Source organism: Bubalus bubalis, chromosome 11, assembly GCF_019923935.1.
Source record: "Bubalus bubalis isolate 160015118507 breed Murrah chromosome 11, NDDB_SH_1, whole genome shotgun sequence".
In the NCBI taxonomy this organism is placed as follows: domain Eukaryota; kingdom Metazoa; phylum Chordata; class Mammalia; order Artiodactyla; family Bovidae; genus Bubalus; species Bubalus bubalis.
Genome location: NC_059167.1, coordinates 48,268,598 through 48,292,122, shown reverse-complemented (window position 1 = coordinate 48,292,122; position 23,525 = coordinate 48,268,598). Strand labels below are relative to the sequence as shown.

The following is a 23,525-nucleotide window of genomic DNA, read 5'->3' as shown; positions in this document are numbered from 1 at the left end:
GATGGAGACCCACTTACCTTGTGGAAAGATCAGTTTGGGTGCAGTGTGGAGGATGGGTCAGTGGAGAGGCCAGGTTGGGGGCCAGAAAATCAAATGTGTGGTTGACTATAGCCATCTAGATGAGAAATGCTAAACACTTGGAATAAAGACTAGAGGGGGAAAGATTCCAGTGGTCAATGGAAGTGGGAGGGGAGGGAGGGAGGAGTCATTGAAGACCATCAGATGTCTGGCTGGCTGTGCTTTGGGATTGTGTTACTCAAGACACAGGAGGAGAAGTAGGTGTGAAGCAGGGTCTACAGAGAAGAGCTCAGAAGGTAAGTGGAGGGCCGGACATATTGAATTTAAGATGCCAGCAAGGTATTTGGGTGGACTGCCAGGCAGAGAGTTTTCCTTGTGGGTCTGGAGGCCAGAGTGAGATGTGTGGGAAGTCCCTTCACTTCCTCAGCTTACACTGATCTCCTGTAGTGTTTGCTTGAATCAGGCCTTGTAAATACAAGAAAGCAATATTAATAAAATATTGCTAATTGTTAATAAAGAAGCAATATTAATGTAAGGGTTTCCCCAGTGGCTCAGCAGTTTAAAAGAAAAAAAAATCTGCCTGCAATGCAGGAGATGTGGCGGGAGCCATGGGTTCAATCCCTGGGTTGGAAAGATTCCCCCTGGAGGAAGAAATGGATACCCACTCCAGTATCCTTGCCTAGAAAATCTCATGGATGGAAGAGCCTGGCGGGCTACAGTCCATGGGGTCTGAAAGAATTGGACATGACTGAGCAACTAAACACTCACACACAATATTGATATAACCCTTAAGGACCTTTAGAATGCAATGCTTTTAATATGTTTTATCAAGAAAACAAATATTCTACTTGTTTGGTTGAGGGGAAAAGAAAAAGTTGAAGTGTAAGTCTTCTAACACTGGAAGAGGTTAATACAGCTGCCTTCTGTCTGAGAGACCAGGAGATTGGGTTTTAGTAAAAGCTTGAAAGGGGCAAAATCACTTGACTGGTTTGCGGGCCATATGACAAACAGCTGAGACTAATTAGCTGGATTGTGGGTTTTTCCAGAGATGACTGATTTTGAAAGTTGATGAAGCGAACTGCTTTTCAAAAGACTCTTTTGAAAAACTTTTGTAAGTAGACTGTTCTGATTTTAACCTTTCTCTTTGTAATAGACAACAATATCTTTTTAGAAGAGGACATGTGATTACAAGTTGCCTAATTGTTGAAGTGTTGGAAACTCCAGTCTCTAAAGTTTTGGGAAAATCAACCAGGATTTATACTTTGTCAAGGTACGATTATGCCTTTTTTTTTTTTTTTTTTTGGTGGTGGTGGGGAGGTAGAGGCTTCGAGTGCTGAGGTGCCAGTTTTCAGGTACTTAAAATAGTGCAATTTAACATAAAACACCACTGCACACATTAATTTTTTTCAAACAAAGACTTCAAGATGTCTGCTAAATTTCTTATGTTTAATTTGAAAAGTGCATTTTCAGTTACCAGAGAGTGGGCATGAATACTGACTGCTTTCTTCCTTTCTTTTCTGTACTTTAACAAAGTAACAGAGGCTTTTATTCTCAGGTAATATGTGGAATAAGAGAGCTGATTACGGAATTGAATAGCTCTAAGAGTCCTGCTCATCTTCTGAGCATTTTATCCACAAAAATTCAATTGGGATTTTGTTGTTAATGCTGTTGATAGCTCTGTGCTCTGTATGGTAAGTTTCTTCAGTTGTGTCTGACTCTTTGTGACCCTATGGATTGTAGCCCACCAGGCTCCTCTTTGCATGGGATTTTCCAGGCAAGAATACTGGAGTGGGTTGCCATTTCCTCCTCCAGGGGATCTTCCCGACTCACAGATTGAACCTGCACCTCCTGAGTTGGCAGGCAGGTTCTTTACCACTAGCGCCACCTGGGAAGCCCTAATAGCTTCTTCCCAGCTGATAGTTCTAGTGGAGATTATGTAAGTCTGTGTTTTAGTGTAAGGTGTGTTTCTTCTGTCACTTAAATTTGTCTTCTAATTATTACTCCAGTACATCATTTTGTTTTCTTGGTCCTAAGTTCATGCTTTCACCTAGGAGTGAACCCAAAGTCTCTTTAGAAATCAGATGAGAAAGAGCCTTGATTAAAAGCTGACAATCTCTGTTGAAATTCTTGGATTTTAAGTACCAAAAAAAAAGAAAAAAAAGACTGAGAGGATTTCATCCACAGAATGTCCAGTTTGTACCTAATACATCCCGAAGGAGATTGCTCCCACCTTGGCTAGTCTGTCTCTTACCAAGTTCTCTTTATTCTTTTCAGACATACTGTTCAGTGACCCAGCAGCCATTAGAATACAAACAACATTTTTCCTTCTTTCTTGCTGCTGCTGCCGCCGCCCACAAGACAGGAACTGCGGCAGAAAGACAGCGCTGATGAAACATTGTCGGCCAGCAGGGTGGCACCATGGCAACCAGGACCTGCCCATGTCTGGCAGGGCTGGGAGCCCAGGGCTGCCTCTGCTGCCATTTCAGCATCTGCCCCGTCCGGTCTCTCAGAACCTGAGTGCTCACAGAGGACATGCTCCACACTTTGCTCTGTTTCTCTTTTCTCTTTTGCTACTATTCCCTTCTTCCTCCCTCTGCACTTGGTTGATTTATAGTTTGAGCCAGGGCGCACCACATGTGCTAGCTGCTGGAACAGGCCCATTAAAAACAAAAGCTGATTTCTGCAGAAGCCATCCTTGTTTAGGGCTGTCCTTGCAAGAGGGCACCTTCCTGCTTTTTTTGGCGTTCCCGTTGTTGCTGGCGTGGCTGGGGCCCTGCCCCCTTGGCAGAGCAGAGGCCAGGTTCAGTGGGGGTTGGAGGGTAGGGAGGTGGTTATGAGACGCTGCTTGGGAGGAGAGCTTGCCTTGCTGCTGTTTTTCTGAAGGCAGGAGCCACTTTGCTCAAACACAGATGCAAATTGCCCAAGAGCTGAGAGCGGTTGTTTTTTTTGTTTTGTTTTGTTTTTTGCCTGTTTTCTTGCTTTCGCCCATTTCATTTTCTATTAGGCTTTTCCTCTCCCTGATGTAACCTGTAAGGGGATCCTTTAGCTCCAAGTGCTGGATTTATCACACTGTAAATGTTAAGTGGATCCTCTGTTTTCACAAGAAGAAAGCCCAGACAGCTTTAAGCTGATAGCACTCTGCGGTGGTGACTGATGCAGGGTATGTACTATTGTTTGAAAAATCTTTCTAGTGTCATTTTTGGATCTCTCTTGCTGAGCCTTACATTTTGGCCGTCTTCCTTCTAAAATGCCTTCTCTCTCGCATGGCCTCAGGAAATCAACTTGGTTGATGAATCTAAAATCCATCTTGTTAACCCTTATTTTTGTTTCGAGCCCTAATATTCTGTTTTCAGAATGCCAATTAAACACATTTCCCTGGATATCCCTGTGACATGAGGGACATGTAATTGGTCATATTCCATACAGGATTACATAGTCATTCAGAGTGTGTCTGGGTTCAAACCTTGACTTCACCTTTTATTGACTGTTAGTTTTCTTATCTGTAAATTAAAGAGTTCATAGGGTTGTTGTGAGCCTCTAGTGAGTTAATATATTAAAGGGCTTAGAAAAGTACTTAGTAAGTGTTTGTTATAATCATCTCAAACCAGCTTTTCCTCTCCTGCTTGTGTGCTTGTGTGTGGGTGCTCAATTGTGTCTGACTCTCTGTGACCTCATGGACTGTAGCCCACCAGACTTCTCTGTCCATGGGATTTTCCAGGCAAGATTACTGGAGTGGGTTGCCATTTTCAACGCCAGGGGATCTTCCCAACCCAGGGATCGAACCTGCATCTCCTGCATTGGCAGGTAGATTCTTTACCACTAAGTCACCTGGGAAGCCCTTTCCTCTCTTAATTAATGATAGTATCTTCCATTCAGTTAATAAACTGAAAGTTTTGATTATCTTTAACTCCTGTACCAGTCAGTTAAGGAGCTATACTGATTTTCTACCTCCTAAATCTATCTTGAATTAATCCCTTTCTCTGAATCCCACTGTCACCAACACAAGTCACTCACCATCTCTCAGCATAGCTTCCTGGTCCTCTGTGTATCCCCAGAAAGATCACTTTCAGGCACAGACCTCGTGTTCCTCTCCTTCATAAAGCCTGCAGTGACTTTCCGTTGCCCAGAGGATAACACACAGACTTTCTAGTGTCATATAAGAGTCCTTTCAGGCCCAGGTCCCAAACCCTCTCCCATCTTTTCAGCCTGTCTGGACGCCTCCTCTCCCATCCCGGTATAGTCCACTAATGGCAGGCATCTGCTGAGGTTCCCTAAATGCATCACAACCTTTTCCCTCTTAGACCTTTGCAAATATAGATGCTCTTCCCTGACTCCCACCCTCCCAGTCTGTTATGTGTTCCCTTCTCGTGGCTCCAAGCCTTGTCTGTGTTTTGTACTTCAGATGTCAGACAGCACTTACCTAGTTCCATCAAAACTCAGTTACACCTTTCACATTGGCATCGATAATATTTTTGTTGATGGTTTCTGTTATCTTTAAAGGATAAGGCTTATCTGACCTGTGAGGTAAAGTTCTTTACCACATCATCTGTGAACTGTGTAATTTTGTTCTTTTCCGTTTGTCACTTATCCCTCTGTGTGCTGATAAAAGTCCGTGGCTGGGGTACCCCTCTGTGAGGTGACTTGGTGGGCTCCCCCACTGCCCTGGCCCTCTCTGCCCCACGTCTCCCAGCTGCCCAGTCCTGTGTGCATATTTCTGTTACGGTTCTCGTTCCACTGCATCTTCATTGCTCATGTTCACGTGCAGCTCTTCTATTAGACTTGCTTTTCTGTAGCCTCGTTCTAGGTGCTTGGCATAGTGACACGTGCAGGGGCTGTTCTCAGTGCTCACTTGGTACGTGCATGATTGAACTGATGTGCTCATCAGCTACCACCTGCATTTCTGTCATTCATCCTAGCTTCTCTCTCCTCAGTGTCTTCAGGCTTTGCCGGTATATCTTTCGATCGTTGGTGTAGGACAGTCCACTTGTCAGATTTCATTTAAAATTATTAACAACTTTTGGATTGACATTTGTATATCATTTTGCATTTAGTTTCAGGTATACTTGAGGACATTGGGTTTATGTATAATTCTTGGGAACTACCTCTGTGTCTGTCACAGCCCATTCCCCTTGTCATCCTGTGCTTTATAATGTTTGCAATTTTGCGTTGGTCTCTTGAGCCAGGTTTTTCCTCTAAAGCCACTAAAAAGTTCTGTTAAAAAAATTAGATTCTTGGGACTTCCATGGTGGCCCAGTGGTTAAGACGTGCTCCCAATGCAGGGGGCATGGGTTTCCTCCTTATTCAGGAAACTAAGATCCCACATGCTACATGGCACAGCCAGAAAATAAATACATACATTTCCATCTAGTCTAGTTTTTATAGTTCTGAAAGTGTTTAAAAACTAAAAGTGAGTGTTTATAGAACTCACAGAATGAAAATAGACTGTTTTCTTTTTAAAATTTTTAAATGGTGTTTTAAAACATAACTGCTGGCAATGGCCTTGTGGCTCTTTGGAGTCAGGTATAAACTACAATTCTGTATATTCTTGTGATTTTTAATTTACTTTTCTTAGGACAAGAACTTGAAGTTTGTTTGAGAGCTGCTTGCTGATTTCTGTTTCTTTTAATTGCCCTTTTTCATTTCTAGATCATGCCTCATCTAACAATATTGGTAAAATAGCTGTATTTTATAGAGTTAAATACAGACTTTAGTATAACTGTAGAGACCAATTGAAAAAAAAAAAATCTTGGAAAAAAGTTTTTTCAAAAATTCATCGTAAATAATTAGCCAGAGTATAGAAATGTAGCTTCAGCTGCTTTAATTTTAAAATGAAGACATCACTTTTTAAAAAGTGGTAAGGTCACATTAAAAATGTTATTGGTTTATAGTTGATTTACAACTTTGTGTTAGTTGCAGGTGTACAGCAAAGTGATTCAGTTATACATATATCTGCTCTTTTTCAGATTCTTTCCTCATATTGATTATCACAGAATATTGAGTAGAGTTCCCTGTGCTACACAGTAGGTCCTTGTTGGTTATCTCTCTTGTATATATAGTAGCATGTGTTTGTTAATCTCCAGTTCCTGATTTATCCTCCCTCCCCCACCTTTCCCCTTTGGTCACCATGTTTGTTTGCAGTATCTGTAAATATCTTTCTGTTTTGTACATAAGTTGATTTTTATCATTTTTAAAAATTAGATTCCACATATGAGTGATATCATATATTTGTCTTTCTCTGTCTGACTTACTCCATTTAGTATGATAATCTCTAGGTCCATCCATATTGCTACAAATGGCACTATTTTGTTCTTTTTTAATGGCTGAGTAATACTCTGTTGTATGTTTCTACCACATCTTTACTCATTCCTCTGGTGATGGACACTTAGGTTGCTTCCATGTCCTGGCTACTGTAAATAGTGCTGCACTGAATATAGGGATGCATTTAACTTTTCGAATTATGATTTTTCTCCAGATAGATGCCCAGGAGTGGGATTGCTGAGTCATGTGGTAGTTCTATTTTTAGTTTTTAAGGAACCTCCATACTGTTCTCCATAGTGGCTGCACCAATTTACATTCCCACCAACAGTGTAGCAGGGTTCCTTTTTCTCCACACTCTCTCCAGCATTTATTGTTTGTAGATTTTTTTTTTGATAGATAATGACCATTCTGACTGATGTGAGATGATAACTCACTGTAGTTTTGATTTGTATTTCTCTGATAATTAGTGATGTTGAGCACCTTTTTATGTGCTTTTTGGCCATGTGTATGAAGGTCAGGTGGAGAAGGAAATGGCAACCCACTCCAGTATTCTTGCCTAGAAACTCCTGTGGACAGAGGAGCCTGGTGGGCTGCTGTCCATGGGGTCACACAGAGTCGGACACAACTGAAGCGCCTTAGCATGCATGCATGCATTGGAGAAGGAAATGGCAACCCACTCCAGTATTCTTGCCTGGAGAATCCCAGGGACAGGGGAGCCTGGTGGGCTGCTGTCTGTGGGGTCACACAGAGTCATACACGACTGAAGCAACTTAGCAGCAGCAGCAGCATGAAGGTCAGGGGCTTCTCTGGTGGCTTAGCAGTAAAGAATCTGCCTGCAGTGTAGGAGATGCAGGAGCCATGGGTTCGATCCCTGGACTGGGAAGATCCCCTTGTGAAGGAAATGGGAACCCACTCCAGTATTCTTGCCTGGAAAATCCCATGGACAGAGGAGCCTGGCAGGCTATATAGTCTATGGGGTCGCAAAGAGTTGGATACAACTGAGCAACTAAACCACCACATGAAGATCACAGTTTTTGACTAGCAGAGGGAGATGGCAGATTGGGTGGGGTCTAGTGCATACCAAGAGATTTATGATAAGGCAAGAAAGGTGAGGAACCTGTTTCATATTCACTGTCACAGCCATTTCTCCAAGTATCTGGGGAATACATTGACTTTTTTTTTAAGCTATAACCTTTTGGTGAGTCACACAGTTGTGTATGTGGGAGGCAACGAGGTGGGACGAGGGGAGAGTATGGATGAGGGTCTTTGGATCTTTTAGCTTTTCTATTCTCTCCTGCTGTACACTTTAGAGTGCTTGCCTCCCAGGGAACCCCAGCTTTAATGTACTGTTTAGGACTGCATATTACTTCGAGAATTTATCCATTTCCAGACACCAAACCTTTTGTGTGCTTTCTCTCAGAACTCACCTCCCCCATATCTAGATGAGGTGTTAATTTCATGTGCTCCTTTTATTATGCCGGCCATAGGTACTTACCATGCTTGGAGTTTTGCTTCAGTGGTCAATATTGTCCGTTAGATGGTAAATTTGGTGGGGGGATGCAGATGCTGTATCTGTCTTATTTGCATTTCTGTCACCTTGCACAGTGATGGGTGTGGGCACTCAACTGTTAAATGAATGAACAAAACAAACATGTGATCACCTTTTACTAAGACAGAACCTGTCCAGTCTTTTGTAGACGTATAACTTCCCTTTGATGCAGCATTCCATGAACTAGATTTGTTCCTCCTGCTTTAAACAAAAGGGTATAGCTACATTTTCCCCTCTGTCTTCAGATTGTACAAATTAAATGATCATCATGGCTGGTCTGGTTTAGGTTTGGAACCAAGGTTTTGAGGCATGGACTGGCTCCTTTGGCTGATTGTGCTGAATTGCAAAATATATATAAGCTTCACTTTTTATCTCTTTTAAGATGCTATTTTTTAAATGTGTTACCCTCAATGCTTAGTGTTATAATGGGGTGTGTGTGTGCTTGAACCCCAGTACTTAAAAGTCCAACATAGTATTGAAAAGAAAATTCAAAAGCTAGCTAATGATTTTCTGATGTTACTCTAGGTAATAAAAGACTATTTCAGTTGAAAAACTTTCTGTGATAATTACTTCTGTCTCTAAGTGACTGCATCTTGAGTGACCCTTTTTCTTTTGGCCCCAAACTAGAGCAACTTATGTAAAATGTGATGTGTTATATTTGAAGGTTGGTTTTTCATGGGGTCGCAAAGAGTCAGACACGACTGAGTGACTGAACTGAACTGAACTGAACTGAACTTTGAGTAAATCATCTCAATTACATGGAACTTAATATACAATTCATTTTTTATTCATCCAAATATTTATTAATGACTCTGAGAATTATAGCGTCCTTTCCTCAAGAATGGACTTGGAAGAAGCAATGAGTTTGAAAGAGAAGTCCTGGGTACAGGTTATCAATAAGAAGAAATTAGGAAAGTTAGAAAACTAAAAGTAAATAAAAATAAAGATCAAAGGCAGAATAATTGTAAAAGCTTGTAAATTAACAAATTAAAGGAGAAAAAAATCACATATTTTTCTCAGTAGATTTAGAAGCAAAATTTGATAAAATTGATGTATATCTGTAATACTTATTCTTAGAAAACAAGGAATAGGTGGAGTACTTCCTTATCCTGATAAGAGTGTTTACCAAAAACCTACAGCAAATGTTATTCTTAACAGTGAAACATTAGAATCAAGATGTTTATTCAGTACTTTTGGAGGTCCTAACTAGCACAGTAAGAGAAGGAATATAAATAAAATGTATAAAGATTAGAAAAGAAAAAAAAAGATGTATTTATTTTCAGCTATGTATAACAAATCATTAGAATAGTGTGACTAATAAATAGATGGTAATACACATGTAAGTATATATATTTGAAAGATATCACTTATAATAGTAACAAAAATATAAAGCATCATAAGTCTAAAACCGTACAAGGTCTTTATGAAGGGAATTTACTTTGACATTTGTAAAGGCATTAAAGAAGGCATCAATAAATGTAGAGATTATACATATACATGGATAGAAAGATTCAATATTATGAATATGTAAGTCTTCTCAGTTTAATCCAACACGCTCACATTCTGAGGAACTTGGATGGAAGTGTGAAAGGTCAAGAATGTCCTCAGTGAGGCAGCGGGATCTGGTCCTCCCAGGTATACCTTTATAACTCAGGTATAAAGCTCCGTTATAAAGTCACAGGAGCTAAGGCCTTATGACATTGGCCCATGGGTAATGAAAATGACCAAAAGAACAAAAGAGTGAATCCTGAAACATATCTGCCCCGATACGGTGACTCACTAGGAAAAGAGTAATTTTTCTTGATAAATGGTACTATGATAAATAGGTGTTTTTCAGGGAAAATTAGTGAAATTGGATTCCTACATGCACCTTAAAAATTACCACTGGGTTGAAGACAATGTGAAAGGTAAAATCTTTTGAAAAATAATATAGGTGAATATCTTTATCACTTTAGGTAAAGAAGGATTTCTTAGCTGTATTTTTGTTTTGTTTTTGGTCACATCACGAGGTATGCAGAGGTTCCCTGATAAGGGATCCAACCTGCACCCCACAAAGTAGAAGTGTGGAGCCTTAATCACTGGACCATGAAGGAAGTCCATGGATTTGTTTTATATTATATAAAGAAAACTATGTATCAAAGATTGATAGGTATGATTACTTGAAGATTGAGCTATTGAAAAGGAGGAAGGACAAATGACTAGGTCCTACTGTATAGCACAGGGAACTATATAGTCAATATCCAGAGGTAAACCAAAATGGAAAAGAATATTAAAAAAAAATATATATATATATATATATATAGAGAGAGAGAGTGTTCCTGGTGGCTCAGTGGTGAAGAACCCACTGCCGATGCAGAAGACGTGGGTTCAATCCCTGGGTCAGGAATATCTCCTGTAGTAGGAAATGGCAACCCACTCCAGTACTCTTGCCTGGGAAATCCCATGGACAGAGAAGCCTGGTGGGCTATAGTCCATGGGGTCACAGAGAGTCAGACACGACTGAAGTGACTTAGCACATGTGCGCATGCGCGCGTGCACACACACACACACACACACACACACATATATAATAATTGTCACTTTACTGTACAGCAGAAATTTATACAACATTGCAAATCCAACTATATTTCAATTTTAAAAAGTAAAAAGACAAACCACAAATAGGAGGAAGATATTTGCAGCCACTGTAACTGTCAAAGGATGAGTACCTAGAACATTCTTCTCAAAAGAATTCCTGCATGTTCATAAGAAAAAGACAACCCAATAGAAAAAAAGGGAAAGGACATGACTATGCTTTTCCACAAGAAGAAACTGAATGGCCAACAAACTAAAGAAAAAAGAAAAGAAATTGAATTGCTCAACCACATTAGAAAATCAAATAAGTGCCAATTTAGATTACAGTGTGGTACCGTTTTGAGAAGTCTGACAATAAACACCTGATGTTGGTGAAGATGTGAAGTTGGGAGTGTAAAACAACTGTGGCAGTTGAGTTGCTCAGTCATGTCCAACTCTTTGTGACCTCATGGACAGTAGCCAGCCAGGTTCCTCTGTCCATGGGATTTTCCAGGCAAGATTATTGGAGTGAGTTGCCGTTTTCTTCTCCAGGGAATCTTCCTGACCCAGGGATCATATCCATGGCTCCTACATTACAGGCAGATTCTTTACCACTTAGCCACTGGAGAAGCCCCCAGTTTGGCATTGTCTTGTATTATTGAACATGTACATACCAATGTCCCAGGAATGTCATTCTTTGGTACCCATCCTTTTCCTTTGGTATGTTCTGAATTGGTTCAGATGTCAGTTCAGTTCAGTTCAGTCGCTCAGTTGTGTCTGACTCTTTGAGACCCCATGGACTGCAGCATACCAGGCCTCCCTGTCCATAACCAACTCCCAGAATTTACCTCAAAGTCATGTCCATTGAGTCGGTGATGCCATCCAACCATCTCATCCTCTGTCGTCGCCTTCTCCTCCAACCTTCAATCTTTCCCAGCATCAGAGTCTTTTCAAATGAATCAGTTCTTCACAGCAGGTGGCCAAAGTATTGGAGTTTCAGCTTCAGCATCAGTCCTTCTAATGAATATTCAGGACTGATTTCCTTTAGGATGGACTGGTTGCATCTCCTTGCTGTCCAAGGGACTCTCAAGAGTCTTCTCCAACACCACAGTTTCAAAGAATCAATTCTTCGGCTCTCAGCTTTCATTATAGTCCAACTCTCACATCCATACATGACTATTGGAAAAACCATAGCTGTATTGAGATACTAAACCCTTCTTCCCTCAGGATTACTAGGCAGGGCCTGACATTGCTGAAATACCCAGATCTGTCATCTTTGATTATGAGCATTTGGCTAGTTTGTCAAACAAATAGCATGAAAATGGTTGGGAAGCAATTTCCTGGAGATGCTCTTGCTGGCGTGTATCAGGAGATGGTGCACATGCATATTTATAAAAAAAGAAAAGTATTGTTTTATTTTAAATGAGAACAAAAACTTAGGAAATACAGTTCAGTTAGCTAATTCTCTTCTGAACAGCCACAGGCATTAAGTAATTAGAAAGGGTTTTGACTTGTCATTTCTTGATATCAGTGGTAAACGTGGTAATTATTTCAAGCCAAATGAGAGAGGCAGAGAAGAAAGCTGAGGGAAAATGATATACTCCTGGCCAGTATATATATTCCTGGCTATATTTTTATTACCATGTGGTCCGATGGGTGGTGTAGGATAATGTTTTGAATCTGATATCTAAGTTTTTGAATCTGAGTTGCTGTACTAATAAAGGCTCCCCACAGGGGAGAGTTGTTGTTCAGTCACTAAGTCATGTCTGACTCTTTTCAACTCCATGGACTATAGCATGCCAGGCTTCCCTGTCCTTCACCATCTCCCAGAGTTTGCTCAGACCCATGTCCATTAAATTGGTAATGCCATCCAACCATTTTATTCTCTGTCATCTCCTTCTCCTCTTGCCCTCAATCTTTCCCAGCATCAAGGTCTTTTCCAGTGAGTCGGCTCTTCTTATTAGGTGACCAAAATATTGGAGCTTTAGCTTCGGTATCATTCCTCCCAGTGAGTATTCAGGGTTGATTTCCTGTAGGATTGACTGGTTTGATTTCCTTGCTGTCCAAGGGACTTTCAAGAGTCTTTTCCAGCACTACAATTCGAAAGCATCAATCCTTCGGTGCTTATCTTTCTTTATGGTCCAGCTCTCACAGCTGTATGTGAGTACTGGAGAAAACCATACCTTTGACTATACAGATCTTTGCTGACAAAATGATGGCTCTGACTTTTAATACAGTATGTGGGTTTGTCATAGCTTTTCTTCCAAGGGGCAGGTGTCTTATAATTTCATGGCTGCAATCAACTGTCCACAGTAATTTTCAGTTCAGTTCAGGACTCTTTGTGACCCCATGGACTGCACCACGCCAGGCCACCCTGTTCATCACCAACTCCCGGAGTTCAGCTCAAACTCATGTCAATTGAGTCAGTGATGCCTTCCAACCATCTCATCCTCTGTCGTCCCCTTCTCCTCCCTCCTTCAATCTTTCCAGAATCAGGGTCTTTTCAAATGAGTTAGTTCTTCACATCAGATGGCAAAAGTATTGGAATTTCAGCTTCAGCAACAGTCTTTCCAATGAATATTCAGGACTGATTTCCTTTAGGATGGACTGTTTGGATCTCCTTGCAGTCCAAGGGACTCTCAAGAGTCTTTTCCAACACCACAGTTCAAAAGCATCAATTCTTTGGTGCTCAGCTTTCTTTGTACTCCAACTCTCACATCCATACATGACTACTGGAAAAACCATAGCCTTTACTAGATGGACCTTTGTTGGCAAAGTAATGTCTCTGCTTTTGAATATGCTATCTACGTTGGTCATAACTTTCCTTCCAAGGAGTAAGCGTCTTTTAATTTCATGGCTGCAGTCACCATCTGCAGTGATTTTGGAGCCCTCACAAAATAAAAAGTCTGACACTTTCCACTGTTTCCCCATCTATTTCCCATGAAGTGATGGGACCAGATGCCATGATCTTTGTTTTCTGAATGTTGAGCTTTAAGCCAACTTTTTCACTCTCCTCTTTCACTTTCATCAAGAGGCTTATCAGTTCTTCTTCATTTTCTGCCATAAGGTTTATGTCATCTGCATATCTGAGGTTATTGATATTTCTCCCGCCAATCTTGATTCCAGCTTGTGCTTCATCCAGCCCAGCATTTCTCATGATGTACTCTGCATATAAGTTAAATAAGCAGGGTGACAATATACAGCCATGACATACTCCCTTTCCTATTTGGAACCAGTCTGTTGTTCCATGTCCAGTTCTAACTGTTGCTTCCTGACCTGCATACAGATGTCTCAAGAGGCAGGTCAGGTGGTCTGGTTTTCCCATCTCTTTCAGAATTTTCCACAGTTTATTGTGATCCACATAGTCAAAGGTTTTGGCATAGTCAATAAAGCAGAAATAGATGTTATTTTGGAACTCTCTTCCTTTTTTCCATGATCCAGCGGATGTTGGCAATTTGATCTCTGGTTCCTTTGCCTTTTCTAAAACCAGCTTGAACATCAGCAAGTTCATGGTTCACATATTGCTGAAGCCTGGCTTGGAGAATTTTGAGCATGACTTTACTAGCGTGTGAGATGAGTGCAATTGTGCAGTAGTTTGAGCATTCTTTGGCATTGCCTTTCTTTGGGATTGGAATGAAAACTGACCTTTTCCAGTCCTGTGGCTATTGCTGAGTCTTCCAAATTTGCTGGCATATTGAGTGCAGCATTTTCACAGCATCATCTTTTAGGATTTGAAAAGGCTCAACTGGAATTCCATCACCTCCACTAGCTTTGTTCGCAGTGATGCTTCCTAAGGCCCACTGGACTTCACATTCCAGGATGTCTGGCTCTAGTTGACTGATCACACCATCATGATTATCTGGGTCATGAAGATCTTTTTTGTAGAGTTCTTCTGTGTATTCTTGCCATCTCTTCTTAATATCTTCTGCTTCTGTTAGGTCCATACCACTTCTGTCCTTTATTGTGCTCATCTTTGCATGAAATGTTCCCTTGGTATCTCTGATTTTCTTGAAGAGATCTCTGGTATCTTCCATTCTGTTGTTTTCCTCTATTTCAGTGCTTTGCACTGATCACTGAGGAAGGCTTTCTTATCTCTCCTTGCTAGTTTTTGGAACTCTGCATTCAAATGGGTATATATTTCCTTTTCTCCTTTGCTTTTCACTTCTCTTCTTTTCACAGCTATTTGTAAGGCCTCCTCAGACAACCGTTTTGCTTTTTTGCATTTCTTTTTCTTTGGAATGGTCTTGATCCCTGTCTCCTGTACAGTGTCACAAATCTCTGTCCAGAGTTCATCAGTCACTCTATCAGATTTAGTCCCTTAAATCGATTTCTCACTTCCATTGTATAATTGTAAGGGATTTGATTTAGGTCACACCTGAATGGTCTAGTGGTTTTCCCTACTTTCTTCAATTTAGATCTAAATTGGCAATAAGGAGTTCATGATCTGAGCCACAGTCAACTCCTAGTCTTGCTTTTGGTACTTGTATAGAGCTTCTCCATCTTTGGCTGCAAAGAATATAATCAATCTGATATCAGTGTTAATGGTGATTTTGGAGCCCCAGAAAACAGTCTGTCACTGCTTCTACTTTTCCCCTTCTATTTGCTGTGAAGTGATGAGTATGGATGCCATGATATTAGTTTTTAAATATTGAGTTTTAAGCCAGCTTTAGTGTACCTTCATCAAAAGGCTCTTTAGTTCCTCTTTGCTTTCTCTATTAGGGTGGTATCATGTGCATATCTGAGGTTGTTGATATTTCTCTCAGCAATCTTGATTCCAGCTTGGGAGTCATCCAGCCTAGGATCTTGTACTCTGAGGCTTCCGTGGTGGCTCAGATGGTAAAGAATCTGCCTCTAATGTAGGAGACCTGGGTCCAATCCCTGAGTAGGGAAGTTCCTCTCTGGAAGGAAATGGCAACCCACTCCAGTATTCTTGCCTGGAGAATTCTATGGACAGAGGAGCCTCATGGGCAACAGTCCATGTGGTTGCAAAGAGTCGGACATGGCCGAGTGACTTTCACTTTACTTCACTATGCTATGCTATCCTAAGTCACTTCAGTCATGTCCGACTCTGTGCGACCCCATAGACGGCAGCCCACCAGGCTCTGCTGTCCCTGGGATTCTTCAGGCAAGAACACTGGAGTGGGTTGCCATTTCCTTCTCCAATGCATGAAAGTGAAAAGTGAAAGTGAAGTCGCTCAGTCATGTCCAACTCTTAGCGACCCCATGGACTGCAGCCTTCCAGGCTCATCCGTCCATGGGATTTTCCAGGCAAGAATGCTGGAGTGGGGCGCCATTGCCTTCTCTGTTACTTCACTACTCTGCATTTAAGTTAAATAAGCAAGGTGACAATATATAGCCTTGATGTACTCCTTTCCCAATTTGGAACCAGTCTGTTCCATGACTGATTCTAATTGATGTTGCTTCTTGACCTACATACAGGTTTCTCAGGAGGCAGATTAGGTCATCTGGTATTCCCGTCTCTTTCAGAAGTTTCCTTGGTTTGTTGTGATCCACACAAAGATTTTAGTGTACTCAGTGAAGCAGAAGTAGATGTTTTTCAGGAATTCTCTTGCTTTTTCTATGATCTAATGAATGTTATCAATTTGATCTCTGGTTCCTCTGCCTCTTCTAAATCTAGCTTGTACATCTGGAAATTCTTGGTTCGCATATGGTTAAAGCCTAGCTTGAAGGATTTTGAACATCAACTTGCTAGCATGTGAAATGAGCACAGTTGTGCAGTATTTTGAACATTCTTTGGCATTGCCTTTCCTTGGGATTGAAATAAAAACTGACCTTTTCCAGTCCTGTGGCTATTGTTGAGTTTTCCAAATTTGCTGGCATATTAAGTGAAGCACTTTCACAGCATCATCTTTTAGGATTTGAAACAGCTCAGCTAATCACCTCCACTAGCTTTGTTTGTAGTAATGCTTCCTAAGGCCCACTTGACTTCACACTCCAAGATGTCTGGCTGTAGGTGAGTGACAACACCATTGTAGCTACCTGGATCTTTAAGACCTTTTTTGTATAATTCTTCTGCGTATTCTTGTCATCTCTTCTTAATCTCTTCTGTTAGATCCTTATTGTTTCTGTCCTTTATTGTGCCCATCTTTGCATGTAATATTCCCTTGTTATCTCTAACTTTCTTGAAGAGATCTCTAGTCTTTCCCATTCTGTTGTCCACTCTATTTCTGTTCCATCTTATTCTCATGTCTAGGCTCTCATCTTTAAGGCGTGAGAGGTGATACAAGAGGCAGCTGCCACCAGGACCCCATGTAAGCTTCTCATGGCCAAACTCTTTGGACTGAGAACTGTGTGAGGGAGAGACCATTGAGTTCAGCCCTCTTATTTCATATTTGAGGAAGCAAGGCCTGGAAAGTGTTGGATCACACACAGGTGGTAGCAGAGCTAAAACTAATATCGGCACACTGACGGTTAGTTGTCCAGCCCTCTTCAACTTGCCACATTACCTCCTAAGCGTTCCTTTGAATTTATAGCCAGCTTTATAGTTATTTGTGTATTTGTCTTATGTTTCTCTGACTGTAAATTCTGAGGGGAAGGAGTATATCTTATTTACATTTGTTGCCTTTGAAGTAGTTAACTGGGCTTCTCAGTACCTGTTAAATTGCAGTCAAAACATGCTCTTGTAACAGACATGCCATTTTCCTACTCCTCACCACTTTGAAGGTGTTCACCTCAAGACCTGGCCCCTGTTTGAAGCCTTGGTCAGATTGTGCCCTGTTTCTGACTTCTCGGGGTCTTCAGTCCTCCCAGTGATCTTGATAGATAAAATCTCTCATATTGAAGAAACAGGCTGAGAGGGGTTACACGACTTGCCATGGATCACACAGCTGGAAGCGACAAAGCCCCATTTCATGTTTGATATCCTGTGCTGGGTGACATCTTGCTTCCTGAGGATCTTGTTTCATGTGTCTTTTGTGGAAAATGAGTTCATTTTGTTTCCTTATCCTGATTGCTAGCTTCTTGAGGAGAGTGGCAAGATCACATATTTCTCCTGTGCCATTTGTAGTTGCCAACACAATACTGGGCATGTAGAAATTGCTTATCAAATACTGTTAAATTGAATGCAAATGTAACTTAATTTACCAAAAAGAGCAGCTGTCAGTGGCGCTCTAAGACACTTTTTGAGTCATTCCTGAATGTAATCAGCAGGGAACAGAGGGAAGCGGAGGAGGGATGAGCTGTCAGAGAAAGTCAGATGGTAGACACAATTAGCAATGGAGTGGCAGCTGGCCTGCTGTCAGACCGGTGGTGAGCGGCGGAGGGGAAGCTGCGCACAAGAACACAGTCCAGGCAACATGAAAGTTTACTGCGGGGATGAGGGATGGGAGAGGAGTACTCAGAAGCAGCCTAACAGCTGTCCAGGTTAATGAAGATAGAGCACTCAGATACATTGAGAAAACGTTGATTAAAGGAATATCCAGACCTTGATGTGGCTTTGGAGGACTGATTTCGAGGGTGAGATTTGAATGGGTAGAGAAGCTTTGGGCTTAGTTTGTGATCATTCTGTTAATTACTGAGGCCGTGAGAAAAGGAACATAAGTCGACGAGGTTGTTGCTGGTGAAACAACTTCCCTCCCCTTTTCTCTACTATAGTGATCAGTAGGGTCTCAGTCCTGAGCCCTGATGGTCAGAAGTGAAGGGAATTCAAATGACTGCACGTGTCCTCTGTGCCCAGAGATGTGTTGTGATGACCAGCACCATGGCTGTTCTGGTATTGCTTCATTTTACTTTCTTTTCTTTGCATTGCCCTGAAAGTTAGTGAGGTGCGTTAGAAATTCCAGTTCTTTGACAGCTAAACTGTATTTCCAATTCTGCCTTTTCCCAAAAGGGTCATAAAAATCCACTGACAGACCACATGCTCCAGATTTTGGTTTGGAAAGTCACACTGCATCTCCTGAGTTAACAATCATTTTGCATCTGAACTAGATATGAAGCCTCTTGCATTAGAATGCATGTGGTAAATGTCCAGTTTCCTCAGAGAAGCCTGCACATGTTCTTTTGTGAAGTTCTGTCTCCTACAGAGATCAAGATCAAGAGCTTTTAGAGGAGAAGTAATAGAAGTTGAGTCTGTTCTTTTCTGTGTCAGAAATGTTCAATTTAGAACTATTTTATAAAAGCTAAAGCTATATGTACCTCAACTGCTTAGAAGTTAAGGGAAATTATTTCAAATAAAAAATTGTAATTTCTATGTAGAATAACTTTCTTTATCATGTTCTATCTAAAATGTAAATATGGAAAAGCTTTTCTTGAACATTTGCATATGAACTTTTAAGGTGATACTCATTTCCAGGAAAATTTCAGTATCATTGTTACGAGTTTTGGTTTATTTTCAGTGTTTGATAGCTATATAGCAATTGTATTTTTCCGTGATGTACAAATAAATAGGAAAGTTCTAAATTAAAGTGATATCAGTGACAACATCATTATTTTAATGGAAAGGTAATTCTTGGGGTCAAAGCGCTCAACTTACTAATTTTTGCAATCAAATTTGTTGGTATGTGAGGGCTAGTTCAGTTCAGTTGCTCTGTTGTGTCTGACTCTTTGTGACCCCATGGACTGCAGCACACCAGGCCTCCCTGTCCATCACCAACTCCCAGAGCTTACTCAAACTCATGTCTATCGTGTCAGTGATGCCATCCAACCATCTTGTCCTCTGTCGTCCCCTTCTCCTCCCTCCTTCAATCTTTCCAGCATCAGGGTCTTTTCAAATGAGTTGGTTCTTCACATCAGGTGGCTTAAGTATTGGAGTTTCAGCTTCAGCATCAGCCCTTCCAATGAATATTCAGGACTAATTTCCTTTAGGATTGACTGGTTGGATCTCCTTGCAGTCCAAGGGACTCTCAAGAGTCTTTTCCAACACCACACTTCAAAAGCATCAATTCTTCGGTGTTCAGCTTTCTTTGTAGTCCAACACTCACATCCATACATGACTACTGGATAAACCATAGCTTTGACTAGATGGACCTTTGTTGGTAAAGTAATGTCTCTGCTTTCTAATATGCTGTCTAGGTTGGTCATAGCTTTTCTTCCAAGGAGCAAGAGTCTTTTAATTCATGACTGCTGTCAGCATCTGCAGTGATTTTGGATCCCGAAAAAATAAAAGTCATCACTGTTTCCATTGTTTCCCCATATATTTGCCGTCAAGTGATGGGACAGGATGCCATGATCTTAGTATGTTGAGCTTTGAGCCAACTTTTTCACTCTCCTCTTTCACTTTCATCAGGAAGCTCTTCAGTTCCTCTTCACTTTCTGCCATAAGGGTGGTGTCGTCTGCGTATCTGAGGTTATTGATATTTCTCCCGCCAATCTTGATTCCAGCTTGTGCTTCATCCAGCCCAGCATTTCTCATGATGTACTCTGCATATAAGTTAAATAAGCAGGGTGACAACATACATCCGTGACGTACTCCTTTTCCTATTTGGAACCAGTCTGTTGTTCCATGTCCAGTTCTGTTGCTTCTTGACCTCCATACAGATTTCTCAAGAGGCAGGTCAGGTGGTCTGGTATTCCCATCTCTCGGATTCCTTACCAAATGAGCCACAAGGGAAGCCCATGTGAGGGCTAACTTTATACTTTTAACAAGTGTGTTTATTAAAGCATGATTATAGAATTATGAGAATGATTTCATGTGTAGCTTATAAAACTTTTTTTTTACTAGTTTGAAGTCACCTCTTTCTTATATAGATTCTCATTTTATCCTCATTAAGATGAAGTACAGTATTACACGTTTCTTCAGTATCCTCCAAACCCTCAAACAAAGTTTCTAAAGTTGTTGCTTGTCAATCTGTTATTCATGCACAACTACTTACATCCTCACGGTGTTCCTTTCATGTGTTTTATGCTCCTCTTGTCTGTAATTTTCTTTCCCCTCTTGGCTTGTTCTCCTGCAGATTCATAGTTTCCTTGCTAACACAGAATCTTTATTTTGCCTTAGCATACCTATATTGCGGTCTCTTTATTCACTCTTTCTTTTAATAAGGCCCTGTAGATTCTTTCTCAGTGACCATCTTGCTCACTGACTTTGGCCCCTATATTCTTAGTCCCCTCCCTTCAAATGTCTTTCTAATAGGTGCATTCAGAAAATAGAACTTGGAACTTCCCTTGTGGCCCAGTGGTTATGACTCCAAACTTCCAAAGCAGGGGGCATGGGTTCAGGGTGGGAACGAACACATGCTACACAGTATGGCCAAAAAAGAAAATAGGAGCTTGGTTCCCATAGGTGTCCTTACTACCTGGTTGATGACAAAGACAGGTGCAGGTTTGGGGACCAAGTTCTAACCTGAATGCTTGAGTTTTCCATTTGCGCAGGGCAGGAACCTGCTTGGGTAGATTAGGGAGGCTTGGAAATTGCATGGGTTAAGCAGGAGGGAGCAAATAGGTGGAATAATTTCCCTGACTTAGCTAAGAATCTTTCTGGCTTTTGATAAAGTAACTACTACCTGGGTCTTAGGTTCTAAGTGTTGTTCCTGATGAGCTAAGTGGTCTTCCCAGTGTATATGGGTAGGTATCCTCCTGATTCCTCAAATTCATAAGCCACCTCTCCGTCTTTTTGATCTACTCCTTACTTTGTTGGTGTTCAACTTTGGCGTGACTCTGTCCACCTGTCTGGGACCTCCATTTGCATTTACCCCTTCTGAACTGAAGTTGGTTCTGTGCCACCTTCATATGAGGCTGCCTTCTTGGGTAGGGAACACTAGGGGTTGCTCTGTTCCCATCTTACCTGTGCCCTTTCCTCCTTCCCTGGAACTTCTCGATGGTTCTAAGTAGCAGTCCTTGCATGTGTAGCTTTCCTCATGATACAGCCATTAGCTGGAACAAGGGGTCCTGTGGAGAAAATACAATACTAGTAATTCCTTTTAAATTTATGGAAAAAGTCAAGTTAGTGCAGAGGATTTTAGATTTTTCTCCCATCTGCTCTGTTATTCTCTGCTGTACTTTAGTACACAGTGGCTTATGATACAGAGCAAAAGAATATATTTTCAGTTATTTTGCTGTATCACATAGTAAGTTTGCTATATCATTTCGTTGTGTTCTTCAAAGCATATTTTGACTTCTGAGGGTTCTGCCCAAGCATAGGTTGTTGAGTCCATCAAGAATAATGTGGTTGTACTTTGTAATGCCCTTTAGGAAAAAATCAACAGTGTAGCTGGTTATAAGTATCCTTCCAGTAGTTCCATTTTGCAAGTACACTGGTTTTCTGTCCCAAGGAAGATGCTACTCCTTGGTACATCTCTGGCCAGTTTGGTCTAGATTTTCCCTGGACTATTCAGCCTTAGATCCACAGCTCTGCTTTCCCTTTGAGTGACTCAATTATCATTGTTTCCAAAACTCTTTCCTTATTTTCTGAAGCTCCAGTTAGCCCTTTTTGGAATTCTTACCAGGGTCTTTCAGTACATTCCAGATTTTCGCTCCCAGATAAGAAGAGTCCTAAGGTTGTGGTTAAGTGGGCAAGATTTGAGAGATGGTGTGTTTAGGAGATGTTGAATGAAAAAGCCTCGCAGACCTTGTAATGAGCTGTCAGTCTGAGGTGTTTAGGGAGAAAGAAAGTGTTGGGTACAAAGTTGAAGGCAAGTGAGATGATTCAGAGCCATTTGAGGTTGAGCTTTCCTCACTGGTTTTCCACATGTGTGCGGTGGAGCTTTTGTTAGGACCTTGTTGGGTTCACAGGCCTTGGAGGTGGGCTTACCTTCACTTCTTTTACCAGAGTGGTTCTAAATTCACCTGTTTTATATATTAGAGTGCCAGGTTAGATTTCATTTGAAGAAACTTGCTAAGGAAGGTTTGCAACCAGCTGGACAATAACACTTTTCGGAGGGAGTGAAGGATCTGTGGCAGTGACATGAGGTAGTTTTTCTGAGCCCCAGTGCCAGAGCGTCCCACTGGCTGTGAAGATGCTGACCTGCTAGGGACAAAAAGTAACCCAAACTTACAACTGCTCTAAGTCAGCCAAGAAGCTTCCCAAACATAAAATCAGCTCTGTAGCTGTAATAAAAGAAACCCAAACTTACAACTGCTCTAAGTCAGCCAAGAAGCTTCCCAAACATAAAATCAGCTCTGTAGCTGTAATAAAAGGTTAGGATGCAGCATAATGTGTTCATTCCTTATTGCTCAATTGACTGTCCTAACAGGAAAAAAGCCACTGTGTGCTGAACAGACATGCCTGAGCCTTGCTGTCACTTACAGAGTATGGCTCACACATGCTTCCTTAACTACTATCACAAGAGTAGACATGTGAATTCACTCCAGATTTTTAAAAATGAAAGAAAATAAAGAAAGACTAGTATGCATTACAACCTTTTCAATTAATGACACATTTATGAGAATACCTAATACTATATACTATTTGGAATAGTATTTGGAATTCTCTCGTAAATATATCATTAATTGAGAGGGTTGTCATGTGCACTAGTCTAGCAAATAACTTTGCCAGGCAGTGTCAGTGAGCAGTTTGGAGATCTCTGAGTGTGGATTATAACTCATTTGACTGTAGATTTTTATTCCAGTTTAAAAAATAATAATAAAGAGGAAAAAAGGCATTTGAATAAAAGTTTTTAGACTCTTAAACCACCTCCATGGATCCCAGAAGACTTGAGATCCCACAGACTTGAGGACTCTCATAAGGACTGCAGTGCCTTGTTCATTTATGATGTGTTATTTTCATCTCCTTCAAGACATTGTCTTGTGCTTAATTTTCTAAAATAAGATACATTATTTCCTTGGAACCTAACATTATTTCCTTGGAAGTAGTTTATATCCATAAACAAGGATATAACAGATTGAAAAATGCAACTAACTAGCTTGAACTCGGAGAAGGCAATGGCACCCCACTCCAGTACTCTTGCCTGGAAAATTCCATGGACGGAGGAGCCTGGTAGGCTGCAGTCCATGGGGTCGCTACAGTCGGACACGACTGAACGACTTCACTTTCACTTTTCACTTTCATGCATCGGATAAGGAAATGGCAACCCACTCCAGTGTTCTTGCCTGAAGAATCCCAGGGACAGGGGAGCCTGGTGGGCTACCGTCTATGGGGTCGCACAGAGTCAGACATGACTGAATTGACTTAGCAGCAGTAGCAGCAGCTTGAACTAGCAAGTATCTAATTCTGCATGGAACAAACAGGGAA

General features: G+C 41.1%; 1 protein-coding gene across 5 annotated transcripts in view; it reads left to right on the top strand.

The window, feature by feature from the left end:
* The window catches only part of RAB27A (RAB27A, member RAS oncogene family), an 80,842-nt gene that overhangs the window by 16,800 nt on the left and 40,517 nt on the right, over positions 1-23,525 (top strand). The window contains exons 1-2 of one of the 5 annotated variants that reach the window (XM_045162074.1): positions 184-314; positions 1,172-1,288. The exons of 1 other annotated variant lie outside the window; for it this stretch is intronic. The gene's annotated coding sequence lies outside the window, so the exon portion shown is untranslated. Of the gene's footprint in view, positions 1-183; positions 315-1,012; positions 1,130-1,171; positions 1,289-2,877; positions 3,179-23,525 lie in introns of those variants that run through there. 3 more of the 5 variants (XM_045162073.1, XM_045162077.1, XM_045162075.1) reach the window with 3 other exon arrangements.